This window comes from Ceratotherium simum, chromosome 24, assembly GCF_057802395.1.
Source record: "Ceratotherium simum simum isolate JZ-2026a chromosome 24, ASM5780239v1, whole genome shotgun sequence".
Taxonomy (NCBI): domain Eukaryota; kingdom Metazoa; phylum Chordata; class Mammalia; order Perissodactyla; family Rhinocerotidae; genus Ceratotherium; species Ceratotherium simum.
Genome location: NC_141923.1, coordinates 34,918,909 through 34,936,500, shown reverse-complemented (window position 1 = coordinate 34,936,500; position 17,592 = coordinate 34,918,909). Strand labels below are relative to the sequence as shown.

Genomic DNA, 17,592 nt, shown 5'->3' with positions numbered 1-17,592 from the left:
CTTTGATTATTTGTTTAGTGGTTACCTTGAGGTTTGGGCAAAAAATCTTGTGTATGAGATAGTCTATTATCTGATGGCCTCCTATTTCCTTATACTAAGTCAATTCAGTCACTTTCCTCTTCCCCTTCTTAGTTGTTCTTGTTATACCTTATTCTATCTTGTGTTGTGGCTGTGTGTTTACAGTGATGAGGTTAAATTTATTTTTGGTGAATTTCTTCCTTTGATCTTTGAATTTAGTATTTAAGTGGTTGCTAACCTATTCCGGTAAAGATCTACTATTTTTCTGAGTTTGTCTACCTACTTTTCTCCTTCCTCCAAGCTTTGTGTTCCCTTTCTCTTTTTTTCAGGCCTGAGGGCCTTCTTGAGTATTTCTTGTAGTGGGGGTCTCGTGGCCATGAACTCCCTTAGCTTTTGTTTATCTGGGAGAGTTACTATTTCTCCATCATATTTGAAGGATATTTTTGCTGGATAGAGTATTCTTGGCTGAAAGTTTTTGTCTTTCAGTATTTTGAACATATCATTCCAGTCTCTTCTAGCCTGTAAAGTTTCTGTTGAGAAATCCGCTGAGAGCCTGATGGGAGTTCCTTTGTACGTTATTTTTTGTTTTTGTCTAGCTGCCCTTAATATTGTTTCTTTGTCGTTGACCCTGGCTAGCCTTACCACTAGGTGTCGTGGTGAAGGCCTTTGTCTGTTAATATATATAGGTGTCCTGTTGGCTTCGCTTACTGGTATTTCCTGCTCCTTCCCCAGATTTGGGAAATTCTCAGCTATTATTTCCTTGAATAGGCTCTCTGTTCCTCTTTCCCTCTCCTCTCCCTCAGGAATACCTATAATTCTTATGTTACATTTTCTAATAGAGTCAGATATTTCTCGGAGTCTTTCTTCATTTCTTTTTAGTCTTAGTTCTCTCTCCTCTTCCATCTGGAGTATATCTGTATTCCTATCCTCTAAAGTACTAATTCTTTCCTCCATATTGTCAGCTCTGTTCTTTAAAGATTCCAGATTCTCCGTTATCTCCTCCATTGTGTTCTTCATCTCCATCAGCGCTGATTGGTTTTTCTTTATGATTTCAATCTCTTTTGTGAAGAAACTCCTAATCTCATTGAATTGTTTGTCTGTGTTGTCTCATATTTCGTTGAGTGTTTTTATGATAGCTATTTTGAAATCTCTGTCATTTAGTTTATGGATTTCTGTGTCTTCGGGGTTGATTTCTGGGTGCTTGTCATTTTGTTTCTGGTCTGGTGATTTCATATATTTTTGCATTGTGGTTCCTGTGTTGGTTTTGTTTTTCCTCATCCTGGAAATCTCTGGTTGCAATTTCCACCTGCCGCCACTGTCTGGTGGTAAAGGGCTGTGTAGTCTAAGCCCCCTGCGCTCTGCCCCGGTTTTTCTGCTGCGATCCGCAGTTTTGTTTTGTTTTTTTTCCCGCTGCGATCCACGGGTCCAGTCGTTTGATCAGGTCTGCCGCAGATCGCTTGGTCTGGTCTGTCGCGGATCATTTGGTCTGGTCTGCCATGGATCGCTAGGTCTGGTCTGGTCAGTTGAGCTGCAGAGTCTGGTTTGCGGGGAGGGGGGAGCTCTCTCTTTTGCCCTCTGGGTCCCTGACGTGGGAGGCTTCTCGTTTGCCCCTCTTTATCCGCTCTCTAGGGTGCTCAGATGTTGATGGTAGCCCTGTGGCTCCTCTGAGTCCTCTGTGCGGGAGTTTCCCACTGGCTGAGAGAGGCCGAAGAGCCACGGTTTCCCCGCCAAGGGCCGCCCCTCCCCCCTCTCTGGGAGCCGCGCGGACCACGATCGCTGATCTGATGGGGAGGGAGAGGAGTTCTCCTTACCTCTCCCCACTTCCTCCGGGGGCCCAGCATGTTCCGCTCTCAGATGTGCGGCAGTGTGGATCCCTCCGCTCTAGCTTTTCACTGTCTGGGATTCCGTTGTTGGTCTGTGACTGTTGCTTTTGTTGTATCTCGTGGGGGGAAGAGTTCACGGGAAAGCTCACTCCGCCATGATGCTGACGTCACTCTCCAGATCAATCATTTGGGACAGAATGGATGTTGGATAGTCAGCCAACTACCATACCATGCTCATTATATTTTTAAATAAAACAGTGAACAGGTGGTATATTTGTCTTTAGAACTTCAAGTAATTACTGATCCACCTGGGAGGCTCTTTTGGAGACAGACAAACCAAATACGTAAAACAAAACCAGTACACATGCTTACAAGGGTAACAGCAGTAGCATCTCCTAGGTGAAGGGGTAAGGTGGGAGATCATGGTATGCCAGCATATGCCAGCGTGTGGCATGGTTCACCTAATAGGGGAGCTTTGATTGGGATATAATTGGCTAGGAACTCTGCTGGTGAGAGACAGGCTGCGTCTCCATTAGGAAGCTGGTTTGTTTTGCAGTGTTGTAAATAGGGAATGACAGTGCTTATTAATGTATAATTCATGCCAAAGCCTGCCTGTCTTGGAGGTTGTACGGCTAGGGAAATACGTAGATGGCATCTGACAGGATCCATCCATCCAATAAATATTTATAAATCACTTGCTATGTGCCAGGTACTGTTCTAGGTACTGAAAAGATAGTAAATGAGACTAAATTCCTGCCCTCAGGGAACTTAGTTGTTACAAACAAGTAACACATTTCAAATTGTAAAAGTGTTAGGAAGAAAATAAAGCAAGATAATAAGATAGAGTGAATGAAGTAAATTTTAACAAATGTCTAGATCTATGACTTTCTTGTCAAAAGCTCAGGTGTTTTAAGTTTTTCCTCTGGGAAGAGGACATTTGGTTTATAGACTTATTTAGTTTCACAGCAAAAAAATAAAAGGGCTCTGTTTGGATTAACTATTGGCCAAAAGAAAGAAAAATTAAATTAGTTCCTGAGAAGGCAGTGTATTTCTCTGCTGTTTGAAAATTAAATGTTTCCTGAGATGTTGTGGTGAGCCTTGCATGGCCCCATAATAGGACAGAGTTTATTTCTAGCTTGATTGTGTTCCTCTATATCCTTTGCCTTATCTGGAGAACTTTGGCTATCTTAAGTAAACTTCTAAATCCAGCTTTCTCAACCATAACATGGGATTATTAATAATAATTACCAATCATATGGATTCTGGAATGATTGGCCATTATCAAAATAATTACAAAATGTTTTATAAAGTTGTAGACCAAAGGAAACATTAAGCATTTTTCATTAAAATTGAGCAAGTGATTTGACCTCTCCGGGTCTTAGTTTTTCCAATGTTAAAACAAAATAGTTGTAGTATTGTCAAGAATGTTAGATAGCAGATCCTCTCTTTCAGTGCTAGTAGAAATAGAAATTGGTATAACCTTTTTGGAGAGCCAATTGGCAGAATAATTTTAAATTCTTTAAAATGTACATACCTTTTTTCCTAAGGAACAGAATTGAATAAGTGTTCAAAGGTGTTAGTTTAAGGATGTTCATCATACTATTGTTTATAATGGCAAAAGACAATAAACAAATGTTGAACAATAGGAATTTGGTTTAGTTATGGTGCATTCCATGGGGAATTCTATGCAGCTACTAAAGATGATGACAGTATTAACAGATATTAATAGAATTGGATAGAAATTCACTGTGTACTAGCATCTGTGGTGGTCTGTGCGTCTTCACTTTGGGCTACTGCAATCAGGGATAGTAATAATGGTCACTTTTTAAAAAATCTAGCAATAATGGCAGATAATTATTGAGCACTATGGGGTCCCACACACTATGCTACGTGTCAAAATTGACTTTAGTGGAGCCATTTTAAAATGGAATTGGAGCTGCCTTTCCAGAGAAACTGGCTTGCTGTCTTGAACCTTGAACTGGGCCAAACCTTTGGACTGCACCAAAACAGCAATTGTTTGAGAAGTCAGCAGGAGAATGGACAGCCTGATCACAAAGACTGATCTTGTTGTGATCTTGCTGCCATTCTGAAGATAGAAGCAATAGTCAATCAATGTTTAGCCAAGACTAGCTTTCTGCCTCCACTCCAATTCAAATTCTTTGTAATACAACTTTCCTTCTTTGCCTTTAAAAGCCCCTGACTTGGGGCTGGCCTGGTGGCGCAAGCAGTTAAGGGTGCGCGCTCCGCTGCGGCTTGGCAAGCCATGCTGTGGCGGCGTCCCATATAAAGTGGAGGAAGATGGGCATAGATGTTAGCCCAGGGCCAGTCTTACTCAGCAAAAAAAGAGGAGGATTGGCAGATGTTAGCACAGGGCTGATCTCCTCACAAAAAAAATTAAAAAATGAAAAAAAAATAAAAGCCCCTGACTTTTACTCCCTAGCAGGACACTATTTGAGTTTATACCTGAATCCATGCTCTCCAAATTGTAATTCTTTGATCCCAAACAAACGTTTTGCCTCTTAAACCTCTTAAACTTTCTGTTTTTGAAGGTCGACATAACGCTTTACTTAATGTATATCTCATTGAAGTTTCATATTAATCCTAGAGTAAGAATCATTTGGAAACTCATTTTGCTGATGAAGAAACCAAGGCTCAGAGAAGTAAAGTAACTTGTCCAAGGCCTTAAATTCAGAGATGGCAGAGTCAGAATTTGTACCCAGCTGATTGACTCCCGAGCCTGCATTCTGAAACCCTGGGCTGGACTGCCTCTTTGTAAACTACCTGTAGGTTCTGCATGGGGTAACCATCACATGTATATTGTGGAAACTCCTTCATATCCTTTCCTGTAACCACACTCTTATTTGAGAGTACCTTGGCCTGAGTATGTGGCAGAGGAAGGAGTGATTCACCCTTTAATACAGAAGTCACCGAACTCCAGCCCATGGGCCAAAGCAGCCCGCAGCCTGTTTTTGTTAATCAAGTGTTACTGTGACGCAGCCGTGCTTATTCACTTAGGTGTTGTCTGTGGCTGCTTTTGCACTACAGGGGCAGAAATGAGTCGTCTCAACAGAGGCCATATGACCTGCAAAGCCTAAAATTTGTATTATCTTGTCCTTTACAGAAAAAGTTTGCCAACCCTGCCTTAATACATTAGGAATCTGTAAGGATGTGTGTCCTACTACAATGCCCACTTTTCTTTCCCTAAAGAGAGTAATTTTGAAAACAAAACAAACCAGTTTTAGGGTTACTGTCCTGCAGTAATACAGGCCGCAGGCTTACAGGCAGTTGCTAAAGGGTTTTCCGAGGAGGTGAACAAGAGCGGTCTATTTCAGGACTACTACTGAAGGCCCTCTGTGCATGGCTGACTGGCATTCTCTATCTGGGCCTTCATTGCCTTGAAACTCTGCCTGTTGCTGCTCCTCTGAGATGGAATGTGTATTCACAAATGAGGCACTCCATTAGTCATGGTGCATTTCCTGGGCCCTGGAGACATGGGCATGACATCACCAAGGACCAATGAGAAAGGATCTCTGTAGCGCAAGCCCTCAGACCTCTTTAGAGGACTGTAGACTGTGTGTTCTGTCCCTAGCCCTCAGGGTGTGATTTGAGACTGCCTTCCTCATCCAGCCATATTCTGGGCACAAAAGTTTAGCTTCCAGACCCAAGAGGCCAGAACAAGCTTGCAAATCTGCTGAGCTGGAGGCAGATTCCCATTTAGTACTTTTTTCCAGGGCTCAGGTTTTTATTCCCACAGAGTTTTCCACTCCTAATGACGTTACTTCATGTGGTGAAGGGTGGGTGGTGAAAGACGTAGTCTGCATTAGATAAAAGACACTTGGCAGTTAAAATTTCTGGATAAGTATAGGTTGGTAGCATAACAAAATCAGAAGCATATTTTGCCGTTTTGTTACATTGCTTTTGTGTAGTTTAACATAATAAAACAATGTCTTTTAACAGCAAAGGCTCCCAGCAAAATTAGTGTGGCTTAGAATAGGGCAATTACCAAAGGAACTTTACTGAGGGATTAGTAACTCATTAAATCTTTTATCTTCAAGAAGTAAAGAAACTTTTTTTTTCCCAATTCTCTTTTCTTAGGATTTAAGCATTTTGGATGAAAACCTCCTTCTCTCCCTCTCTCTCTCTGCTTCCTAATTTATGTATTTATTTATTTATGAAAATGATTTGTGTAATTTAGTCTCAGGGATAACTTTGTTAATTCTATGTACCAAAAAGTTTATTGAAAGACTTGTTTTCTAGTTGGTAATAGCTCAATCTTCTGCTAACAAGCCATAATTGTAGAATTCCCCCTTTAAAATTATTCAGGGGAATTGAGACTCAGGACTCAATGTGAGATTACTCTGGGCACACTTTTATAGTTTAATTCAGGAATTGAAACCAAGCGGTGAGTTTTCCAATCTTTGTAGGCAATCTATGGTTGAATGAGAATGATTTATTTACTATTTTTTCATGTTTGAATTCTTTTTGATGCAGTCTAAGAGAAATTGGGAAACACAGCCGTTTTTGTTAGTATGTTTGTCTGTGGCTGCCATAAACCACAGAAGATGCCACCCCTACAGCCATAAAAAAAAAAAATTCCTTGTTGTTTCTGCAAGATGAAGGTGATTATTTTTTTTTCGTACTTATAGAGACTTTTTATTTAAAAAATCGCTTGAAAGCACATGAATTGCTATTTCTTAAGAACAAATATACCAGTAATTAAAGGAATTTCCTCTAGAGCTATGTAATATACAGTAAAAGATGGCATTTTTTGGCACTTCGGAGATCCTCCCTCAAAGATCTCTATGCAAGGTAAAACATTGATTATTAAAATTTCAAAACATCTCTTGGAGATATTCTAAATGTGTTTTTTTTTTTTTTTTGCTTTTATAGATGGAAAAACTGGGGTACAGAAAGATTGATTCTTCAGCCTTGTGTCATTCAGAGAAGCAAATATAGAATGCACAAATCATTCTTATCAAAACCCTTAAGAGGACGTTCCTCTGTCTTTACATAAAATTGTTCTTGTTTTCCTTTGACACCTTTAAGCTTTGTGTCGTTGACAGTGCTTGTTTTCACAACCCTTGGATTGAGATAAAGAAGCAGGTTAATGTAGCCTAGGCAGAAATGGAGCAAGCCCTGAAAGGGGGTCAGTTACCCTAAGCGGTAAAGGTGTGGGGCTGGGGGCTCCAGGAGCTCTGCCACCGCCTCAGTTTGGGCAAAGGACTTAATTCTCCTCAACCCCATCCCACAGTTTCTCCCACCTGAACTAATATTTGCCACCTCTCAGAGGGTTGTGACTACTGAGTTTAATGTTAATAAAATGCTTTGAACCTTTGGGAAGAAAGGTCTTGTGTAAGTGCACAATTAGTATTGGCCCCACTGCCACTCACAAGCTTATTGATCGGGCACTAGGCACCCTTGGATTAAGTTAAACAGATCCCTCTTTTGGTGAGGACAGCCTCTGGAATGAGGTCTGCTGCTGCCTTGAGAATATGCACCTGGTCTGTAATGGTGAAAGCCAGGTGATCCTTAAAGCAGCTGCACAGTAATGTCTCCTCATCGCTTCTGTGTCCTGCTAATTCGGGGAGCAGCAGATGCCTCCCTTGGAAACCCTCCCAGAGTGTTGGCATGCCATGCTGATCATCTCACTAAGCCCTAAACTTGTCCTGCAGAAGAAATCTCTTAAAAGGCCAGTCCAGAATATGACAGCGAGAGGTCATGACAGATAGTCCGATTGGTTTGTGAAAAGTTAAGGATGAGTCATGTCACTCCTAAAGGGATTGGCATCAATTTATTGCCCAAAACCAAACACTGAAGGAAGAAAAGCCTTTAGTCTCATTAAGGAACCCAGACAAAAATCCCACTTAATCCATCTTGCTTTTCCTTTTCCTCCAACTCAGCTGGTGTGCAGGTGTAGGGCAGCTTGGCAGAAGCTTTGAACATTTGGAAAAGGGAGTCATTACTGAAAGTCACTGACACACACTTCCCTTGGAATGCTGCTGATGTCATGGAAAACTGGGACCTTAGCAATAACCCTTAACAACCAGAGCTACAGTAAACAGTAAATGTTACCTCCACCAAGGCATTGGTTTTTAAAGAGTTTTAACAGGCTAGGGCTTGCCAGCCACAACTCATAAAAATGTTCTTATAATTTTATCCTACTCTCTGAAAGCACTGGATAAATCCTGAGGTTTCTCTGCCACTCAGGGATGCAAAGCCAAATTCACATCAGTTTCGAGGTCCACTAATCAGAATTTACAGCACTTCTTTCCCAGTCCTCTTCATACACTGTGCCATGCTTATGGGGTTAGGCTTGGTAGATTTAATACTTTTTCAAAGAAGTCTCTTGTCTTACTGAGTTGCCTCAATTTCTGGTCATGGGGTGAATCTATGCGCTACGTTTTGCCTAGGATTTCATTAGCCTAGTGGTTAACCCAGTCTGGTTAATTTGTAGCCCTCAATCTATAGGTTATATTTCTACTAATTTGAAACAGTTGGGTAAAGTGACATCCTATAGTTCAAACTCTGAACTGGGTACATAGTAAGAAAACAGGTAGCACTTGCTATCATGTAAGACTGTTACGAATGGTTGCTGTCAACAGTTTAAGAAAGTAAAAGAAGACACAGAAACTAAGAGATCAGGAGGAATTTCCTCCTATGATTGTCTGTCTTTTAAGACAAGAGGTTAGAGGAATATTACTATATAAACCAAACCCAGCGTGGCTTCTTTTAGACCTGTCCACATGGTGGGAAGAAGGGTAATGCCAGCATTGCTTGTGCAAGGCATTGTCGTGGTGACCATATAATTTATCATCCAAAATGGATACTTTTGAGAATGAAGGCGCTTTACTAATAGTTACTCTGGGACAACAGGAGTAAACTGGGACTGTCCCAGGCAAAGCAGGCATGTGGTCACCCTCATCATTGTGCCAAGACCTACCCAGCCTAAGTCTTTTGCGGAGGCAACCTTCACAATGCCCGAGAGAGTAGACCCATTCATGCAACCTGGGTGTCTCAGTTACAAGAAAGCAAGTCCACTCTTGGAATTAGTGGGCTAGATAAGGGGCTCTGTTACTGTAAGATTTCCCTAAGTTAAAACCTCAAGTGAAGTAAGCTTGAATTCATACTCTTAATTTACCCAGTTTTGAACATTACTTTTATTGCTATAGACCAGTGGTTCTTAAAGTGTGGTCTGAGATCCGTGGGGATCCCCAGAGATCCTTTCAAGGGGTATGTGAGGTCAAACTATTTTAATTATAATATTAAGGCATTATTTGCCTTTTTATTCTCATTTTCTCACAAGTGTACAGTGGAGTTTTCTATAGGACATATGAGGTATCATATTGTAACATCTTAAATGAAGAACCAGATGTCAGAATCCAGCTGTCATCTATTAAGCCAGACATTAAAGAGATTTTCAAGAATGTAAAACAATGCCACTCTTCTCAGTAAATTTTTTTGTTTTAGAAAATATATTTTTCATAAAAATATATTATTTATATTAAGATGTTATGGGTTTATTAGTGTTATTATTAAATGAATTAACAAATACATGCTTTAAAAATTCATCAGTTTTAATTTCTAATATGGTAAACATGTCCCTCATAAATACTCTATGAATCCTGAATAATTTTTAAGAATATAAATGGGTCCCAAGACCAAAAAGTTTGTGACCTGCTGCTCTAGACCTTTCTCTCCCCCAGGAAGGAACATGCTGGTGAAGTGAGATGATAAATTCCCTGATGAGAGAGACCAGCTTTATTCATTATTGCATTGGCTACAACACCTAGCAAAATGCCTTATATTCAGTTAGTGCTCTGTATAAATACGGGTAGACAAAGCTCCTGTGACAACTCTGAAAAGTTACCATGTTCTCTCATGTTTGGGTGTTACATTAACATTATTGTTTGGTTTGTTTTAAGTCTTTGTCTTTTGATATTTAATGTGTTCTAGTACTCTTTGTTAAATAATCTTATTTTGACGTAACAATAATGATGGTGTCATTTTTCCTTCAAACAATTTAAGGAATAGATCAAATTCTCACATGAAACAAATATGTTAGATAAGAAAACATAAAGAATAATAGAAGACAGACTTGTTGCCTTTTTTTTTTTTTTTTAAACCAGGCTAATTCTTGTTTATCCTTCACCTCATGTGTCACCTTCTTCAGTTAGCCTTCCTGGGCCTTCCCAGGCTGGCCTATTACCCCTTCCGTGTGCTTCCACAGTATCCGTTATCACTGGACATACGATTCTGGGTCATTCCATTCACATTCTGGTTTCCCTCAGTTAACTCTCAGTGCCTCTATGTCAGAAGTTCTGTCTTTAATCTCCTTATTTCCAGAATTGAATTGTGCTTGGTATGGGGTAAGCACTTAAAGAATATCTGTTAAGTGAAAATGTACAGAAGGAAGGAAAAGTTAGCTAATTTAACTAGTTAGTGAAATGTTCTCCCCACCCCAAATCAATAGAGGACATTTATTACATCTTTAAAATATCACAAATGGGTCTTAGGAATCATCTAGCATCTTGTTTCTGTAGCTGTACAACTTTTAGATCATCTGCCTGCTGAACTGTTCTTTTTTCAAAGACATAGATACCATCCAAAAATTTTCTGATATTCTTGTTTTTAACTATCGTGGCTTGTTGAATCAAAGCAGCTGAATGTAACACAAGTTCAATGTTGTTTCCTCCAAGAATTAACTCATCCTTCTGGGCTTGAGATACCCTGTGGATGTTTTTTTCACCCAGGAAATTTTGGATTCCAACAAGAGACCTATTCTCCTGAATAAGGACATTGATGCGGAAGTGAGCATACATGGACTTTATCTGGTGACAGAAGCACAGTGTGATGCCCTTGGTCATGTTCTGTACATGACTCCAGATAGTGCGAACCATAGCCAGTCCTTTCTAGTTCCTCACCATTTGTCAGCCTGGAGCCTCTTTTTCTTTCCAAGGAGACTGAGTTCTACATTGATGTGACTGAAGTCCCTCACTGGGTTCCTCTGGGGCGCTTCACAGTAACTATGCTTCCCTTCAGAGTGATGTTGACATTTTCTGCATTGTTGACAGTCTGATTGTTGAGAATGGTATTCATTCTCACCGCGGCTGTGGCAGAGGTGAAGTGTTTTTTTTTTTTTTAATGTCATATACCATGGTTTCCATAGTACTGAAAAAAATTTTTAGTAGAATAGACTGCACTTTGAGAAAACAAGATAGATTGCTTTGTTATGAACTTACATGTAAACTGATATATATCCACCTACCCTCCACACTCACAGACTCCTTTTCAGAGTCAGAATCTTTTCTTTTTTCCTCCCCAAGCCCTAGTGCATGGTTGTATATCCTAGCTGTAAGTCCTTCTAGTTCTTCTATGTGAGCCGCCGCCACAGCATGGCAACTGATAGAATCTTTTAAGCCTTTAAAGGTCACCTATTTCCGAGAATGTGCTTTTTTTCTCAATATCAGAAATTATTTCCATTGGCAAAAAGGGAAAAATCATGAAATAATTTTTGTAATACAAGTTCAGTTTTGTCATAAATAACATTTCATTCTTATAGTTTTTTAAAATTTACTTTCAAGTGAAAATATTCTCTTCTGATTTTTAAATTTGTTCCTTAACCTAGAAATACTACTTTTTAAAATATTTGGTTAATTTAGTTTAAAAGATATCTCCAAGGCCTGAAATCAACCTGCTACTTTGTAAATCAACATGGCAGGATAAACTGAGGCCACAGTTTATTTGGGTAGTAGCATTATCCTCATAATTTAATAATAGTGACAATTAATATATGATACATGAAAGCCCAAACTATGAAACTAGTTTTTAATGAGTCCTTTCTCTGAGTGCTATTAGTTACAGAAGTCTCCAAGTTTCTTTCTTTTTCTTGACATCTAACATTTTAGATAATTACTTACCAAGCTTATGTGAATTTTTGATCAGAAAGCAGAGAGAGAGAACGCATCACGATTCTTATCAAATCCTCCCTAAAAAGGGTTTGGTTGGGGGAGAGTAGTGTGTTATCTGAGATGGAGTCCTAAAGGCACACTGGTTTGTGTGGACAGGGCACTGGTTGGATGGGCATGGGAGATCTGGATACTTGTCCTGACGTGCTACTCTAAAAGTCAGTGTGATTTCAGCAGGTCACCTTACTTCTCTTAGCTGCTATTAGTTTCCCCATCTGTAAAATGAGGCTGGATCAGATGGTCCCCAAGGTCCTTTGCAGATCATCTAATTCTATAGTTTGTTTTGTCCTCTGTCAGAATTTCATGTTCTTGAAGTCCCTAGTTGACAAATACTGTGTGGGAGGAAATGACACAGGCTTGAATAACCAAAATGGATTTTGTCCACACTTATGTGCTAATCCTTAAAGAAGAAGAAAATGCAAACGAGCCAGAGGCCAAACATGAAAATGGTGACAGTGAGGAAAACATTGAAGCAGACAGCTGAAAGCTTCATTTCCTGGCCTGCCTGCCATGAGAAAGGCTGAGCCTGCCAAATCCTTCAGGCAATCAAGGCCAGAACTTTGGCTAGCTCTTATTTTGAGCTCCCCCCATTCCACACACATAAACCATACAGGAAAATTGTCTCTCTCCCTTTGTATTTTGCCTTTTGGCTCTCCCCCTATTTATGCCAAGTCCTTGCCTAATGCCCTTCCTTCCAGCTGTCACTATATTCTGCCTGTTGCTTTCTGGAGCTTTAAAAAGCAGCTGGAATCTTCCGTTGGAGGCATGGGGGGTGGCCTTGGTCATAGGGTGTTGTTAGGGTGTGTAGACTCTGTCTGAACCAAGTCACTTTTACCTGGTTATAGGCAGTTTGAATAGTGTTCTCACTCTCCTTCCTTGGCAAATTCAGAACTGATGGCTTTAATTTTTCTCCGCTCCCTTCCTCTTTGGGGAGGTTGCCCCTCCCCTAACATTCCTCAGCCTTTTTGTCTACGAACATCCTGTGGAAGATTTGGTTAGTCTTAGGTTCTTTTGCCAGGCTGCTCATCTTCTTTTTTTTTTTTCGTTTTTCCACATAAGACATATTTATCTATTGGGAGAGCTTAAGATGGATAACCAGAGCCTCTGTACTCTCTCACAAGCCTGGAAATTTGACCCCTTCTCATCTCTGACAGTATATCCCAAACCATTAGGTCTCCCAAGGCCCAGAGAACTCTTGGCCATTTGCTGTCTGTCCAGCCCCAGCTGGTGGAGAGTTCGTTTTGGTGTCCTTTCACCTCTGGCCTGTGATATTTTCCCACGGAACTTGCCTGCATATATCTCATATTGGCTTTTAGTGATGGCAGCTGAGCGAAGAGGCACTTGGTTCTCATCATTTTAGAACACCCAGAAGAATCAGGAAATCTGATTGAAGAATCTTGGCTGAATATAAGGAGAAGCCATGTATTATGAAGGTTTTAATTCATTCTGTGCACAGGCTGACTTTACTGGCCTGAATATTGAAAGCAAAGCAAAACAAAAACCCTACCCAGTCACTGTCTTCTGTAGTAGAGCATTGTCTTTTGTTGATGAATAGAGTTTTTTTTATATACAATGGGTTGTTCTTTTCCACCACTCTTTCTGGAAACTCCATCAACTATCTTGCCTTATACCTGGCAGCGCCAATCCACACTTCTGTTTATATAAGAGGAACCCCACATAGTCCTCAGAACCTTGAGAAAAAAAAACAAAACTCAAAGTGTGTCTCTATTTGGCTTTGTCTAATGCTTTCTCATATCTGTATGTATTTTGTATTTTATTTCAAATAATTTAAATGTTAGTTGATGTTAAATTCATACAAGTGAGTCTATTTGATAAAATTCTTCGATGATAGGATCTTGTTTAACTTTATATGTACTATATAAAATCTTTTTATTCATACTGGGAATGTAATACTACAAAGCTATTTTTCTTTCATTTCGGCCTATCTATTTTCCTCAATCCTGAACTTGTTTGGCTGTATTGTTTCTGATGCCCAATTAACCCTTCTGTCACTCATCCTTTCCCTTAGTCCACATTTTTTGCATAGTCTATAATTCATAGAATCATAGTATGATAAAACATTGGTGCTGGAAGGACTCTTAGATGTTATCTACCCAAACTCTTCATTTTATAGATGAGAAAAAGAAAGCCTACAGAAAGAACATGATTAGGTCAAGGTCACGTATCTGCCAGAGCCTAGGCTCACAAGTATTTTTCCACTGTACTACCCCAGGCTCCATGTGTCAGGAATTTTCCAAAGCACTAGACGAGTAATAACTACTTCAACAGAAAGGGGGTGCACCCTACTGGAAAGGGCACAGGTTTTGGAGCCAGACAGATTTGTTTGAATATCTTATTCTGCCACCTACTGGCAGGGTAAATTGGGCAACTAACTAAAGCTTTTGGAGACTCTGTTTCTTCCTCTGTAATATGGAAATAATAACAATGTTTAGGGATATTGTGAGTATTGAATAATGTAATCTATATAAAGTGCCTGTTATACATATTGTGTTCAATAAATTATGAAAATCTGATCGTAGGAAAATGTTAGCATATGTGTAAATAATAATTTAAAATAAGTATTTTATAATTGGCTATTTTGAGCCTCTTTTATTCAAGAGTACTCTCCTAAACTAGCATTAAAGTATGAATGGAGTGAGTTGTCTGGAAATGAATTCCTGAAAGTTATTTATATCATGACTGTGATTCATACATTTCTGTTTTCTTTATGACTTTCATCTGTATTGAGCTACAATGTATCTTGTCCAAAAAATTTTTGTACAAGTTAAACTCACCCACAGAAGACATCTGGAGTGTCCTTGGGTTTGGCCCCTGCTTTTCATTTAGCTTAAATACTAGGATATAAATCTAGAATATAATCTATACAGAATGTTATATTCATATTTTTGAGAAGTTTGAGATATTTAGTGTTATTCTGAAACTCACTGAACTGTGTGATGAATGGCTTCGATGTAAAATTATATGTACCTGTTTGGAGTGTAGGTAGAAGTTATCTTATGTTCAATATAAAGGGGCCCAAGATTGTCCTGTTAGAAGGAAGCAGAGCTCCATTATTGAACCTCATAGTATGGGGAAAAGGAATGAGTTAGGAAACAAAAGCTGAGATTGAATTAGCAAAGGCCAGAAGAAACAAAAGAAAGTTTGGAAGCTTCAAAAGAGGTGATTCCGGAGGAATTTTAGTTGAGGGCCTCTCAGATTGCAGAGATGTCGTTGGCTGACTGGGATGCACTTAAGCTTGAAGTGGATGGAAGGACCTTGAGAAACTAGACAGAAAGAATTTTGCTTCTCTAATAAAGAGAAGGCTCAGGAGAAAGAGCTTAGACTTAGATTTTAGACAGAAGTTAAGCGCAGCTAGAAAGAGGCACTATGTGCTTGCACATAGTGGATCCTCCTTATGAAAACCTTGATTGCCAAAGGACTTCCAGGCTGGTAAAATTTGGTCCATAGCTATGGTTAGATACATAAAGCTGTAAACACCCTTAGGGTTTTCTTGATTGCTTTTTAAGTCAGGTCAAAGAGAGTGTAGCAGTGATGGAGAATGGAATGAATGTTTCTGTGCCCGTTTGTACCTAATGTCATATATTAGATTAAGAGCCTTAGGCCAGCAGTTTCTTAAAGATAAAAGCAGGCATAATTTAGAAAGGATATTGGCCAATCAAGTATGGCCAGGAAGTAGAAGGTGCTATTTTGCTGTATTTTGGGTTCATCCAGATAGGATCAAACCAGAGGAATTTGGCAAGCATTGAGACTCACCACTTAGAACCGCACTGAAATAGTTGTGGTAGCAAAAGGATTTCTCCAGGAGTCTTATTCCACTTGAGGCATAACAGCCAGAGATTCCTGGCCCTTGAGGGGAGAGTGCCAAACTTGATAAATTTTAGAACAATCAACTGAAGTCTATAAACTCAGGAGAAATAGTTCAATTAGATGATACTTGGACTATGTGTTTCCATAATTTTCATACAGAAGACATAATATGAGTAAACGTGTCCTGGAATTCACTGTTTAAAATTAGCTTTTCCCTAATCTCATGTCCTCCCACTGAAGTTTAATATATTGCAGTTTAATAAATGAGAAGATTAAAAAAGAATTTAACTTTAAGAACTTGTGTTTAGCTTCTTCTGTATTTTGCTTGAAATTCTGACGTATTAACCTTGCCATTTTTAAAGCTGGCTAAGAGCTCTCCACGAACCTAAAATTTGCCTTCCTGTTTAGTCATTCTCTGAGCTTTTTTTTTTTTTTTTTGGTGAGGAAGATTGGCCCTGAGCTAACATCTGTTGCCATTCTTCTTCTTTTTGGTGAGGAAGATTGTCCCTGAGCTAACATCTGTGCCAATCTTCATTTTGTATGTGGGACGCTGCCACAGCGTGGCTTGATGAGCAGTGTGTAGGTCCGTGCCTGGGATCCAAACCCATGAACCCTGGGCTGCTAAAGCAGAGCGTGTGAATTTAACCATTACGCCACTGGACCAGCTCGTCTCGGAGCCTTTTTATACTCTAGCCAAGTAAACTACACCTGCCACTACACTTCATTATCATCAGTGTTACTTATCCTTTGTAATCTGACATCTATCCCTATATTGTCCAATTGTATTTCCTTCAAATGACCAGTCTACCGCTTTACATACATTTGGTTTTCATTAAATATTTTTTGTTTAATGATGAATGAAGAAGTAGTTCTTTATATTTTGAACAACTTACTATTATGGAGAGAGACTTACAACACATTAGGAAAGTGTATAGTGGTATCTCATTGTTGTTTTTAATTTGCAGTTCCCTAATGACATATGAAGTTGAGCATCTTTTCAAATGCTTATTTGTCATCTGTATATCTTCTTCAGTGAGGTGTCTAGTCAGATATTTTACCCATTTTTTTAATTGGATTGTTTATTTTCTTATTGTTAAATTTTAAGAATCCCCTGTATATTTTGGATACAAGTTCTTTATCAGATATGTGTTTTGCAAAGATTTTCTCCCAGGCTATGGCTTGTCTTTTTATTCTCTTAACAGTGTCATTTGCAAGAGAGCAGAAGTTTTTAGTTTTAATGAAGTCCAACTTAACAATTTTTCTTTTGCGGATAGTGCTTTTGGTGTTGTATCCAAAAACTCATTGCCAAACCCAAGGTTTGCTTTACCTAGACTTTCTCCTATATTATCTACTAGAAGTTTTATAGTTTTGTGTTTTGAGTTAATTTTTGTGAAGGGTGTAAGGTCAGTGTCTAGATTAATTTTTTTTTCATGTGGATGTCCGGTTGTTCCAGCACCATTTGTTGAAAAGACTATCCTTCTGCATTGAATTGCCTTTGGTCCTTTGTCAAAGTTCAGTTAACTGTATTTATGTGAGTCTATTTCTGGGCTCTCTGTTCTGTTCCATTGATCTAGTTATTTATTCTTTCACTGATACCACATGGTCCAGATTACTGTAGCCTTATAGTAAGTCTTGAAGTTGGGTGGTTTCAGTCCTCTGACTCTTTCTTTGTCAATGTTACGTTGGCTATTACAGGTCTTTTGCCTTTCCATATAAATTTTAGAATCAGTTTGTCCATATCCATAAAGTAACTTGTTGGGATTTTGTTTGGGATTGCATTGAATCTACAGATCCAGTTGGGAAGAACTGACATCTTGACAATATTGAATCTTCCTATACGTGAACATGGAATATTTCTCTATTTATTATTTCTTCTTTGAATCTTTCATCAGAGTCTTGCAGTTCCCCGTATGGATCTTGTACATATTTTATTAGGTTTATACGTAAGTATTTTTTTT

General features: G+C 39.2%; 1 protein-coding gene and 1 pseudogene across 3 annotated transcripts in view; one reads left to right on the top strand and one right to left on the bottom strand.

Annotated features, from left to right (window-relative positions):
* Positions 1-17,592, top strand: part of RAD51B (RAD51 paralog B) — a 579,835-nt gene that overhangs the window by 274,152 nt on the left and 288,091 nt on the right. The window lies entirely within an intron of this gene.
* Positions 10,358-10,937, bottom strand: LOC147913927 (large ribosomal subunit protein uL6 pseudogene; annotated as a pseudogene).